The sequence below is a fragment of the Acipenser ruthenus genome, chromosome 9 (genome assembly GCF_902713425.1).
Source record: "Acipenser ruthenus chromosome 9, fAciRut3.2 maternal haplotype, whole genome shotgun sequence".
NCBI classification, from domain to species: domain Eukaryota; kingdom Metazoa; phylum Chordata; class Actinopteri; order Acipenseriformes; family Acipenseridae; genus Acipenser; species Acipenser ruthenus.
In genome coordinates this window covers 25,888,695-25,903,324 of record NC_081197.1, presented here as the reverse complement: position 1 = coordinate 25,903,324, position 14,630 = coordinate 25,888,695, and the positions used below count along the sequence as shown (strand labels likewise).

At 37.3% G+C, this 14,630-nt stretch overlaps 1 protein-coding gene across 10 annotated transcripts in view; it reads left to right on the top strand.

The window, feature by feature from the left end:
• The window catches only part of apbb1 (amyloid beta (A4) precursor protein-binding, family B, member 1 (Fe65)), a 154,106-nt gene that overhangs the window by 73,308 nt on the left and 66,168 nt on the right, over positions 1–14,630 (top strand). The gene's annotated exons all lie outside the window — the stretch shown is intronic.

The window sequence follows — 14,630 nt, the reverse complement described above, 5'->3', positions numbered from 1 at the left end:
AGTATTAGTAGTAGTAATATTATTACAGGGGTGACCAATTTCTAAAACTAAAAACTTGTTGTCCAAGGGACAAAATGCTAGAAAAATCTACTTGTCCTTCTTAAAAATACTTGTCCCCTCTCCGTCGCACAAAACACACACAAAAAAAGTAGAATATAACTTGTAGGATTTTGGTTTAATTTAACAGTGAACACAATGCCATTACAATATCAAGCACAATGTCACGATTAGGAACTACTTAGGAACAAAGGCAAATCGCTGCATCTGTGCTAACCACGTATCAGTGCGCCATCAAAATCAAAGAAAACACCTGTCAAAATACCTGCTGTCATTGAAGACATCAAAGTGTCTTGTCATGTCTTTCAGTTTATATTAATTTGCACTATGAACCAGTTTGCTGTTTTTGTATTTTATTTGTAGTAGGCCTACATACCAATCATTTTCTGTAACTTCGGTCGGATCCAGTTGTCAGATGTTCAGTTTTATTTTACTCCTTTTAGCTGGTATTAGCTGTCATTTTGTGAAACGGACTATTAATTTTTAACTGTGGATATTTTAATATTTTTCAACAGTATTTACATTACTACATGTGATGTTGACCACCCGACTCTTGTCTTTCTTCACTCTCTCTTCTCCTTACTACCACGCAGTCACTCTTTACAGGTACAAAAAAAACTCGAAATGAAATTAATACCACACAAATTGGGCTGTTAAATGCTTAAATGACTGGCTTTTGAAAAAAAAAAATACAATTTGACTTAATTACTTAATTAATAATCTTCATCCCAACAAAGCATCTTAAACTCTTGCGCTCTTGAGTGAATTACCTAGCAACAGTGTTACATAAACTATGCAGGAAGGAAGCACGTCAGAGATACACAACTAAGCACGTTTTTTTTCATAGTTATTTAAAGTCAGAAAGAATAATTGAAACAAATAGCAAAGTTTTTATAGTTATTTAAAGTATTTAAGAAAATGATTATTTTTATTTTTTTTTACTTGACAACAACGCACCAAGAAGTGACAATATCGTTTGTGTCATGCACCATTTTGTCCACGAAAGGGCTTTTGTACACAAAATACATTACAACATGCATTTCATCCCACAAAATGAAAAACAAATGTATTTAATTTCGTCCACGAAAGGCTAAAGACAGTTTTCATTTTGTAGACCAAAAAGTAAAAGAGAGTTTTCATTTTGTGGATGAAATGAAATAAAACTTTTTCATTTTGTGGACACAATACACTTTTCCTTAGATAATTTTGTGGACAATGAATAGTCAAGAATACATTCTGTCCAGGAAAAGCAAAGTAAGTTATCAGTTTCGTCCACAAAATTATTTAACATAACATTATCATTTTGTGGGGCGAAATGCATATTTAGTGGGGCTAAAACTCATTTTGTGAGACTAAATACACATTTTGTGCACAAAATGTTAATTTTGTGAGACAAAATGCTAATTATGTGCACAAAATACCACTGTGGGACAAAATGCTCATTCTGTTGGACAAAATACACATTTTGTGGGACAAAACGCTAATGATGTGCACCAAATACCACTCTGTCGGACGAAATGCACTCGTGGGTCACATGACTATTTGTGACATCATCATGGCGCACTGTCACATGTTAAGGGTCGTCCAATGTTCAGACTGCTTTGCGGCCCTCATGCTTTTATATGTTAGTATGGGTATCACGTCTGATTAAGGTTTGCTTTTTTTTCTTTGTTTTTGTCCGACTTTTCTCCTCCCCTTTACAAATTCAGTTGCTGATTATTGAGTAATTAATGTGTAATTTCTGTGCTTGTTTTGGTTCACTTTGTGGTTTTTCAAAATGTAATTTTGCTATATCTTGCATGACACAGTTTTTCTGTTTATATCCCATGTAAAAAAAAAAAGCTTCTTCTGAATGGCAGGGTTATCTAGTTTACATTACATAAATATAAACGCTGATAAACCTTGATTAGCGTTCCCCCAGTTCACATCAGTCTAGAGAAATGGAAAAATAAGGATTGCATCTTATTTAACCCCTGTCAATTCACACATTTCTCAGTTTTAATCAAGAAACAAAAACACTGTCAGGTCATTTTAAAAGACGAGTAGGTAACCACGGGGAAAATCATAAATTATAACTTAGGGCTGCTAGTAAAACTTTGCTTGTAAATCGCGCTTGTCTCAGCATATGTACACTAGCATCACTGTTGACAAATGCTGCGATCACAGTGTTTAAAGTGGGAATTTTCCATGGCAATTTTCCAAACTTATTGTACAAAAAAAACAAAAAGAACCCAACAACAAAAAAATATATATAGTCTTGCATAATGATTTATTCATAATGTTGATTACCTAAAGTGTATTTTTTGGTAAATGTATGTTATTTATTCAACATGTAGGTGTATCTATATATATATATATACAGTACTGTGCAAAAGTTTTAGGCAGGTGTGAAAAAATGCTGTAAAGTAAGAATGCTTTCAAAAATAGACATGTTAATAGTTTATATTTATCAATTAACAAAATGCAAAGTGAGTGAACAGAAGAAAAATCTACATCAAATCAATATTTGGTGTGACCACCCTTTGCCTTCAAAACAGCATCAATTCTTCTAGGTACACTTGCACACAGTTTTTGAAGGAACTCGGCAGGTAGGTTGGCCCAAACATCTTGGAGAACTAACCACAGTTCTTCTGTGGATTTAGGCAGCCTCAGTTGCTTCTCTCTCTTCATGTAATCCCAGACAGACTCGATGATGTTGAGATCAGGACTCTGTGGGGGCCATACCATCACTTCCAGGACTCCTTGTTCTTCTTTACGCTGAAGATAGTTCTTAATGACTTTGGCTGTATGTTTGGGGTCGTTGTCATGCTGCAGAATAAATTTGGGGCCAATCAGATGCCTCCCTGATGGTATTGCATGATGGATAAGTATCTGCCTGTACTTCTCAGCATTGAGGAGACCATTAATTCTGACCAAATCCCCAACTCCACTTGCAGAAATGCAGCCCCAAACTTGCAAGGAACCTCCACCATGCTTTACTGTTGCCTGCAGACACTCATTCGTGTACCGCTCTCCAGCCCTTCGGCGAACAAACTGCCTTCTGCTACAGCCAAATATTTCAAATTTTGACTCATCAGTCCAGAGCACCTGCTGCCATTTTTCTGCACCCCAGTTCCTGTGTTTTCGTGCATAGTTCAGTCGCTTGGCCTTGTTTCCACGTCGGAGGTATGGCTTTTTGGCCGCAAGTCTTCCATGAAGGCCACTTCTGACCAGACTTCTCCGGACAGTAGATGGGTGTACCAGGGTCCCACTGTTTTCTGCCAATTCTGAGCTGATGGCACTGCTGGACATCTTCCGATTGCGAAGGGAAGTAAGCATGATGTGTCTTTCATCTGCTGCAGTAAGTTTACTTGGTCAACAACTGCGTCTACGGTCCTCAACGTTGCCCGTTTCTTTGTGCTTCTTCAAAAGAGCTTGGACAGCACATCTGGAAACCCCTGTCTGCCTTGAAATTTCTGCCTGGGAGAGACCTTGCTGATGCAGTAAAACTACCTTGTGTCTTGTTGCTGTGCTCAGTCTTGCCATGGTGTATGACTTTTGACAGTAAACTGTCTTCAGCAACCTCACCTTGTTAGCTGAGTTTGGCTGTTCCTCACCCAGTTTTATTCATCCTCCACAGCTGTTTCTGTTTCAGTTAATGATTGTGTTTCAACCTACATATTGAATTGATGATCATTAGCACCTGTTTGGTATAATTGTTTAATCATACACCTGAATATATGCCTACAAAATCCCTGACTTTGTGCAAGTGTACCTAGAAGAAATGATGCTGTTTTGAAGGCAAAGGGTGGTCACACCAAATATGGATTTGATTTAGATTTTTCTTCTGTTCACTCACTTTGCATTTAGTTAATTGATAGATATAATCTATTAACATGTCTATTTTTGAAAGCATTCTTACTTTACAGCATTTTTTCACACCTGCCCAAAACTTTTGCACAGTACAGTGTATATATATATATATATATATATATATATATATATATATATATATATATATATATATATATACACAGTGCCTTGCAAAAGTATTCAGACCCCTGACCAATTCTCTCATATTACTGAATTACAAATGGTACATTGAAATTTCATTCTGTTTGATATTTTATTTTAAAACACTGAAACTCAATTATTGTAAGGTGACATTGGTTTTATGTTGGGAAATATTTTTAAGAAAAATAAAAAACTGAAATATCTTGCTTGCATAAGTATTCAACCCCTGTGCTGTGGAAGCTCCCAGTTTACACCGATGAAAAAAATTGCCCTAACGAGGACACAATTACCTTAGCATTGGCCTCCACCTGTGAACCATTAAAGTTGCTGTCACATTTTCTGGATAAAAACCCCACTGTTGAAGGATCATTGGTCAGGCTGTGAATCTGAAGGAAAATGAAGACCAAAGAGCATTCTACAGAAGTTAAGATAAAGTAATACAAATGCATAGATTAGGGAAAGGGTACAAAATAATATCCATGTGTTTGGATATCCCAGTGAGCACAGTTGGATCAATAATCAGGAAGTGGAAGCTGCATCACACCACCCAGGCACTGCCAAGAAAAGGCCGTCCCTCAAAACTCAGCGCTCAAACAAGAAGGAGACTTGTGAGAGAAGCCACAGAGAGGCCAACAATCACTTTGAAGGAGCTACAGAGTTCAGTGGCTGGGAGTGGAGTAATGGTGCACCAGTCAACCATATCAAGAGCTCTGCATAACACTGGCCTGTATGGGAGGGTGGCAAGAAAGAAGCTGTTACTCAAAAAGTACCATCTGAAAGCACGTCTGGAGATTGCCAGAAAGCATGAGAGTGACCCAGCTGCGATGTGGGGAAAGGTTTTGTGGTCAGATGAGACCAAGATGGAACTTTTTGGCCAAAACTCAAAGCGCTATGTGTGGCGCAAACCTAACACTGCCCATGCCTCAAGACATACCATTCCTACAGTGAAGTATGGTGGTGGCAGCATCATGCTGTGGGGATGCTTCTCATCAGCAGGGACTGGGCATCTTGTTAAAATTGAAGGAAGAATGGATGGAGCAAAATACAGGGAAATACTGCAAGAGAACCTGCTTCAGTTGGCTAAAAAACTGAAGCTTGGGAGGAAATTCACCTTTCAGCAGGACAATGATCCCAAACACAAGGCCAAAGCAACATTGGAGTGGCTCAAGAAGAAAAAGGTGAATGTCCTACAGTGGCCCAGTCAAAGTCCTGATCTCAATCCCATTGAGAATCTGTGGCACTATTTGAAAATTGCGGTCCACAAGTGTCGTCCAACCAACCAGAACAACCTGGTGCAAAGCTGGTACATACTTACCCCAAAAGACTTAAAGCTGTTATTGCAGCGAAAGGTGGCTCTACCAAATATTAATGTGTGGGGGTTGAATACTTATGCAAGCAAGATATTTCAGTTTTTTATTTTTCTTAAAAATATTTCCCAACATAAAACCAATATTACCTTACGATAATTGAGTTTCAGTGTTTTAAAATAAAATATCAAACAGAACGAAATTTCAGTGTACCATTTGTAATTCAGTAATATGAGAGAATTGGTCAGGGGTCTGAATACTTTTGCAAGGCACTGTATATTTTATGAAAATTCCCCAAAAGTAGACATTTTTTCTGCATTGTATACAGGCACAAATTTTCAATTACATAGGGTGGATTGAGAGCTTCAGTGTTTTATGAGTCGGCCATATTTAAGAGAACATAAGAACATAAGAAAGTTTACAAACGAGAGGAGGCCATTCAGCCCATCTTGCTCGTTTGGTTGTTAGTAGCTTATTGATCCCAGAATCTCATCAAGCAGCTTCTTGAAGGATCCCAGGGTGTCAGCTTCAACAACATTACTGGAGAGTTGGTTCCAGACCCTCACAATTCTCTGTGTAAAAAAGTGCCTCCTATTTTCTGTTCTGAATGCCCCTTTATCTAATCTCCATTTGTGACCCCTGGTCGTTGTTTCTTTTTTCAGGTCAAAAAAGTCCCCTGGGTCGACATTGTCTATACCTTTTAGGATTTTGAATGTTTGAATTAGATCGCCGCGTAGTCTTCTTTGTTCAAGACTGATTAGATTCAATTCTTTTAGCCTGTCTGCATACGACATGCCTTTTAAACCCAGGATAATTCTGGTTGCTCTTCTTTGCACTCTTTCTAGAGCAGCAATATCCTTTTTGTAACGAGGTGACCAGAACTAAACACAATATTCTAGGTGAGGTCTTACTAATGCATTGTAAAGTTTTAACATTACTAACCTTGATTTAAATTCAACACTTCTCACAATATACCCGAGCATCTTGTTGGCCTTTTTTTAGCTTCCCCACATTGTCTGAGTCAACATAAACTCCTAGGTCTTTTTCATAGTTCCCTTCTTCAATTTCAGTATCTCCCATATGGGATTTATAATGCACATTTGTATTGCCTGCATGCAATACTTTACAGTGTTCTCTATTAAATGTCATTTGCCATGTGTCTGCCCAGTTCTGAATGCTGTCTAGATAATTTTGAATGACCTTTGCTGCTGCAACAGTGTTTGCCACTCCTATTTTTGTGTCGTCTGCAAATTTAACACGTTTGCTTACTATACCAGAATCTAAATCATTAATGTAGATTAGGAATAGCAGAGGACCTAATACTGATTCCTGTGGTACACCACTGGTTACCTCGCTCCATTTTGAGGTTTCTCCTCTAATCAGTACTTTCTGTTTTCTACATGTTAACCACTCCCTAATCCATGTGCATGCATTTCCTTGAATCCCTACTGCGTTCAGTTTGAGAATTAGTCTTTTATGCAAGACTTTGTCAAAAGCTTTCTGGAAATCTAAATAAACCATGTCGTATGCTTTGCAATTATCCATTGTCAATGTTGCATCCTCAAAAAAGTCAAGCAGGTTAGTTAGACACAATCTCCCTTTCCTAAAACCATGCTGACTGTCTCCCAGGATATTGTTACCATATAGGTAATTTTCCATTTTAGATCTTATTATAGTTTCCATAAGTTTACATATAATAGAAGTCAGGCTTATTGGTCTGTAGTTACCTGGTTTAGTTTTGTCTCCCTTTTTGTGGATCGGTATTACGTTTGCAATTTTCCAGTCTGTCGGTACAACCCCTGGTTACTATAGCTACTGCTTCAACTGAGTAGGCGTGTACTAAACGGGAAGTAAACTGAGCTGTTTTACCAGTCTGTCTGTACAAGTAACCGAATATGTTCCATATAGAAGATCTTTGGAGTAACTGCTTAAGAAAAAAAAACCCAAGTTTTGGTAGTCCGGGACTACCGATTACTGTTCGTTTCTTCCAGTTTTTCCAGTAGTGCACCATGGAACTGAGTTTGTAACCGTCTTAATTGTGTGTCATATCTTAAGACTTAACATTAGATGAAGCCAAAGACTAATCTTTATGCAACCGGCCCCTGGTCAATGATTAGAAAGAATGCGTACTGACTTGACAACACGTGTATAGAGTGTACTGCTGACAGGATGTGTACAGTGTTATTAATATTATGGTTCTACAGATCAAGTAAGTACCTTTATGAATGTTTCAGAGGAAAAAAAACACTTATCTAAAACTTAATCTTTATGAATACTACACAACCTTAGCTTAACACCGGTTGTAATTTCCAGAAAGTGGAATTGATACAGTCGTGCTGGGTTATCGTGTTCTTCTGGGGGTCATAACCTCTAAAGAGTGCGAAAGACCATTAGCTGGCCGGGTGGGCTGGCTTAAAATGATAAATATGGGGGGACTGTAGCTGGCAGGGGCAGTGCAGTTAAATTGCTGAGTGAACTGTGAATACAACTGTCTAAAAAACCCAGCAAGAAAGCCTGTTGGTGATAGAGTGCTGTCAGATGTATTATTTTGGCGTAGACTACGGCCAGCAGTATTGGAATAATAAACCAAGTTACCGTCTTTTCCTGAGTTCATTATCATTGTACAATCCAGCTGTTGTGACGTGTGACTGTCGGCCGTGTCACACGATTGCCTGGCCGATCCAACCAAATACACCGCATTTATAAAGCTCACAGTTTGCTAAAATCTGGTGTTATGCATTATCTGAAAAATGTCACTCGAAATAACCTTTCGCATCCAAGACCAGTTTTTAGTAATGTTGCAGGAACGTTGTAAGAACATTATATGCTAACTTCTTTTTCCAAGATTACGTTTCAACTCTTTAATTAATTGCAAATAAGCATTTTAATGACAATGGAACATTTCTGTTGGCAAGATGAATATACTAATAACGTTGGCCGAAGGTTTGCAGAACGTTCTGTAATAACCTAACCAAAACAGAACCTACAAGTAACATTACAGTTACGTTACCTGTTTGCTGGATTATTATTATTATTATTATTATTATTATTCCTATACATAACATTCCCCCCCCCCCCCCCCCCCCCCCCCCCCCCCCGTATATTGAATGGTCCAGAATCAGCTTGTCTCGCTATCCTATTGCAGGCGCTCAGGAGTGAATGAGACTGAGGTTTTGAAACAGAAGTGCATCAGTTTGCAAAAAAAGAATTGTGTAAGGCCACAGGTACCCTTTATTTGTTTGTTGAGACTGAGTTGTATTTTTTAAATAAATGTTTATCTTATTTTATCTACTTGATTTCTGATATATGAGTCTAAAAAATAAGAACTGTTCCAATTGTTACATCTAATTGTAAAACGCTGACACCTCAGCACAGCATTGATACAGGTTCCCTTCACCTCTCTTACTCATTATTCTAGACCCGGCACGCTATATTTCAAAATTTTTCATTATTTATCTCTCAAGGGTTTCTTACAGCTATGGTATTATTTGCTTATTTGTATGGGTTATATACACATGTATATCTATCTCCATATATTAATAGGAGCAAAACAGTTAAATATTGTACACGTTAAGTAGAGAAGTGGTGCTCTCCCTGTCCAAGAAGTGAGGGGTCAGCGCTCCCTGGTGACCTCGCAGTACTACACCTTTGTGTTTGTAGCAGAACTACTACTAGAAAGTGTATTTTGAGAAGTGAAAGCATGGTTAGCAGCACACAGATGCTACGGCAGACTAGATGTACTTCTGTGATACTGGAACTCATTTTGACAATAGAGACAAGTAACCCTCTTTCTATCCAATGAACCGTCCAAAGTTTTTCAAAAATAAACATCCCATTCACAAGTCCTTCAGTATGAGTGCTTTGCTACATAATGCAGTTCCTTGACTAATTTTATATTCAAGACAGGATTGCGATTTAACGTGTGTTCAAAAAATGTATCTCCTAAAAAATTAACGTGTTAATCACAGAAGTTAACTGCGATTTTAAATGACAGCCCCTAATATTGAAAATGCCCACAGCTGCACGGTGAGTGAAAATAAATGATGAACTTGTATTTACTACTGTAGGTTCATGGCCGGATAAATCGGTAGTCCGGGCGCCCAGGACTACCAAAATTTGGGACTACCGAACTGTAATGTTGCAAAGCTCGCGGGACTACCGGCAGCTTCAAAAGATTTTTTTTTTCTTAGCAGTTACTTCAAAGATCTTCTACACTACCGGTCAAAAGTTTTAGAACACCTCGATTTTTCCAGTTTTTATTGAAATTTACGCAGTTTAATGTCTCAATGTACTCTGAAATTAAAGCATAGAACAAATAAACAATTGGAGATAAAAAATAAATCATGGAATCGTTTTGTTTAACAAAATTTAATCTAAATTTCTGACTCATCAAAGTAGCCACCTTTTGCAGATATAACAGCCAAACACGCTTGTGGCATTCTTTCTACAATGGAAATCAAATATTGTTCAGAAAGTTCTTCCCAACACTGTTGCAGAAGTTCCCACAAATGTGTTGCACTTGTAGGTTGCTTTGCTTTCACCCTTCTGTCCAGTTCATTCCAAACCAGCTCGATGGGGTTTAAGTCTGGAGACTGTGCTGGCCATTCCATGATTTGAAGCCTACCGTCTTGTTCTTTTCTCCTAAGGTAGTTCTGACATAGCCTGTTTTGGGTCATTATCTTGCTGTAGGATGAACCCCTGACCAACTAGGCGTATAGCAGAGGGTATTGCATGGCGCTGCAAAATGCTGTGGTAGCAGTTTTGGTTCAGGGTGCCAGTCACTCTGTGCAAGTCGCCGACTCTGGATCCAGCAAAAGAGCCCCAGACCATCACGCTTCCTCCTCCATGTTTGACAGTTGGTGTCACACACCGAGGAACCATCCTTTCTCCTACTCGACGGCGTACAAAAACCCTGCGTGATGAACCGAAGATTTCAAATTTTGATTCATCGGTCCATAAGACCTTGTTCCAGTCTTCAGTAGTCCACTGGCGGTGCTTCATGGCCCAGGCAAGCCTCTTTTTCTTATTTTGCCATCTTAACAATGGCTTTCTTACTGCTACTCCACCTGTCAAACCTGCAGCTCGAAGTCTTCTCTTCACAGTTGAAACTGAGACTTGCTTACTTCGACCAGTGTTAAGCTGTGCTTGAAGCTGTTGTCCTGTGAGTCGCCTATCACGCAAGCTGTTGACTCTCAGAAACTTGTCTTCTGATTCTGTTGTGGCTTTGGGTCTGCCAGACCTCTTCCTGTCAGTTTCCTCCAGTTTCCAAGTGCCTTTTGATGGTGTAGGAAACTGTACTCACTGACACCTTGGCTTTCTTTGCAATTTCTCTAAAGGAAAGACCTACACTTTTAAGGGTTATAATGGTCTGTCTGTCTTCCTTTGTTAATTGCCTTTTTCTCGCCATTATGAGAGCAATATACTACTTCCTGCAGTACAATATTGTCCAAATAATGCTTAAGAGGGTGTAGTAACACAGTCTGTTCCAACACTGCTTTTATACAGACAGAGGACAAACTTTCAAGGCTTAATTTACTTCCATTGCTGCAGAACAGCTGTAAGTTGTTAAGCCATTACTTGTTCCCTGAAAAAGGCCTTTTTGTATAACTCTGAAATGTACATTATTTTTCAGTTTTTGGTAACCTAAACTTTTTTTTTTTAACCTCTGGCAGTTTACTGCTTACCTTTGTACCATTTCAGGTTATTCACTGGACTTGAACTGCTTAAATTTCACTAAAAACTGGAAAAATTGGGGTGTTCTAAAACTTTTGACCGGTAGTGTATATATAGAAGATATTCGGTTACTTGTACAGACAGACTGGTAAAACAGCTCAGTTTACTTTCCATTTAGTACACGCCTACCAGCGAATCCAGTCGTGACTGGTTCATGCCTTAAGATTCATGACATGCCATGTCATTCCATTTTTTTTTTTTTTTTTAAATCGCGCATTAGTTGTATGCAAGATCAGTGACATGGCAGATAAACCAATGAGAGAGGGGAATTTGCTTTATACTTTACTAGAATGGCGTTGGTGGTATATAGTGATTGGAAGTAAGAAGTATACAGTAGGCTACTATATTTTACCGGAGTATATACATATATATAAAACAAATTAATAAACAGGAAAGAACACTGCACCCTCATTGGCTATCACAGTGTTACCAAGGTGCAGGGATACTGCAGCTCGAGCACAATAGAACGTTAATAAAGGTGCATTATTTTATTTTTTTATTTCCAACTGAACAATTAGCTACAGGTATTGTGGGGGAGTCCCCTCACATGGTAATGTCTTTTTAAATGCATACCCTGGCGTTACTGATATTTTTATTAAGTCAGCAGAAAGCCGTGCTCATGTTTATATTCTGTGTACACATTTAGACCACCAAGTTTATTTGTAGGGTACTACTGTATATTGATTGTATAATAATAATGCATTTGTTTTCAGAGTTTAGTTACTGATAATGCAAAAGTAAGTGAGTGTGAGTGTGAGTGCACAGAGTAAAGAAAAAAAAAACTAATCCTTTTTATATTTATGTGCTTTATAGATATTTGTATGAATATTTAAAAATATAAAAGTAAACGGTACAAAATTGTTTAGCTTATGAAGACTGGTAAAAGGTGGGGCTAGGTTCTATAAATGGCACAGGTGAGGAAAAATAAATACAACACTACTACTACTTGAAGAGCATAATAATTCCCATAGTCCATTTAGGACCCAGAACATAATTGTTTTAATTTGTTACGCAGTGAATATTTTAAAACTAATGATGAGATATTGGTTGGATCAAATACCCAGACTGTGAGTCCCCAGGACTTATAAGTCAGGCCTGGCGGCAGCATAAACGCTGTGGGGAGGCATCCACTTATTTAGGGGGGGGCTCATTTTGGAAAAGACAAATCAATTAGCTTGTATTCTCTATTTTACTTCACTGTGATAACAATAAACAAATAAATAAATAAATAAATCGTATGACAGCGCACTATTCTGAACTATCCACACAGCACGAATTAGCACAGGTCTTTCCGGATTTTTTTTTTCTTTCTTTTAAAATTAGGGGGGGGCAGCGATATGAAAATTGTACATCGATATCGTGCACATATTTCGACATCGATAATATCAAAGTCTTCCAAAAACATAGAATAATATAATACAACGCTATTGCAGTATGATACATATGTAGACATTAACAGATATTTACATATGAAAAGCAATAAATCTAAGTTACTTTAACTTAGTGGTGCTTTTGCTTCAAAATATCCGTAGAGAAAAACAAGGTAATGGTATTGTTATTGTTTTACTATTCCCATCATCAGCCAAAAATGAAATATCTTTACACTTCACTGCGCAGACTTTAGAGTTGTTTATGTTTTAGTTAATCCAGAAGTAATCGAATCTTCATCGCGACTCAGGACACCTCTAAAGTATTAAGCACGTGTATGTAATGCTGAATTTTGCATTATTTTGAGACATGTTTTGATATTTTTAAAATACATCTAATTTATAATACCAAAAGTTCCCATTTAAAAAATACTAATAGAGTAATAACAGAGTAAGTAATCACACGGACAAATGCAATGAACCACTGACCCATGCGCATATCTCAAAATAGTGCTTATAAATTATAATGCAGCATGAAAATAGCATTTGGCTATGGAGGATAATTTGTGCCAAAATTAATAAATAAATAAATAAATAAAATTCGAAATAAATAAATAAATAAAAAATGAAATAAATACATACAAATATAAATAAATATAAAACAAAATAAATACATAAATAAGTAGAAACTGAAATATATTTAATAATTTATTTATTTATTTATTTATTTATTTATTTATTTATTTATTTATTTAGTTATTTATGTATTTATTTCGTTTTTTATTTATTTATTTACTTATATATTTATTTCTTTAGTCATGTTTTTATTTCGCTTTTTATTTCGTTTTTTATATCTGTATTTATTTCGTTTTTTATTTCTTTATTTCGTCTTTTCATTTTGGCATAATCTTTTCGAGCTACTGCCAATCATGCTCGATGGGCGGGACAATAAGTGAATCGGTGATCTACTAACTTTGCCTGGTAGTAGTGCGGAGAGGTGTGCAGTCAGGGCTACAACGGCGTTGTTGTATAGTTTCAATGCTGTGAATATTCCATACATTACAAATGTCTGCAATATGACATATAGGAGTCTTATCCTAGAAAAGATTAGGGAGCTTTTAATTCAAGTTGAATGTGGGTCGGTAAATGGCGACTTTATTTTGTGTCGAGTAAATTGGCTGTTGGGAAGAATAGGGCAGATATTGGCATGAAAATATTGATGAAGGTGCCAGAACTAACTTGCAGATAATTCGCCATCAAATTCTACGCAGTAGCAGTGACGACAGTACAGCAGAAGAGTCCACAGCGGTAGGCCAAACTGGGACGGGAAAATCTGGACGTCCCAATATATTTTTACGAAGGGAGTCCTCTCCGCACTAGTGATGTGTAGTTCGCGAATAAATCGTTCTTTTTGAAGGACTCACTAAGGTGAACGATGGGAATTGGGTCAGAGTCCCCATTGAATCGGTTCTTTTGTTTCACCCCATGAACAAGCTACGTGGCGCACATGAGTCGAGTTACCAGCCTATCAAAACTCATGAAGTGATTCTTTACCGTTCAAGTCTGGCTGATTTGTTCGTTGTAACAAGGAAACCGGGTTGTCTCTCATCTCGTTGAGTGTTATGAAACTGAAGACCGTATGTGCCATGTTGGATCCAAATTCCCGCTTACTTAGTGCATGATAAGAACTCTGTGTGAGCCAGAATGGCGTCAGTTACATCCTTCAGACCATAGCTATATATCTATGATCCAGACGGTGTGTACTTAGAGTGCTGCTTCAGCCTGTCAGAAACTAGGATTACAAGTTTGTGCACCATAATTTCTTACAGTTCTTCTTAGTTTACTATGTACATAACATTGTATAAGTCTGCCAAACAAATAAATAATAAAATGAATCACCACTAGTTGTAGGCTATGCGTGTCTGTTATTTTTTATACACATACAAAATTAATCATAAATATAGTTAACTATTTTGCACAAATTATGATTAATACTTCTAAGTCATCTTGAGTAAAGTCAGCCAAATTACTAAATAATAATAATAATAATAATAATAGAGATATACACCTAATTTCCAAAATAAATAAATACAAACATCTACTGGTATTATAACATTGTTGTACCCAAGGCTTAATTATATAACTTGTGATTACATATTGTGATTACAAAGAT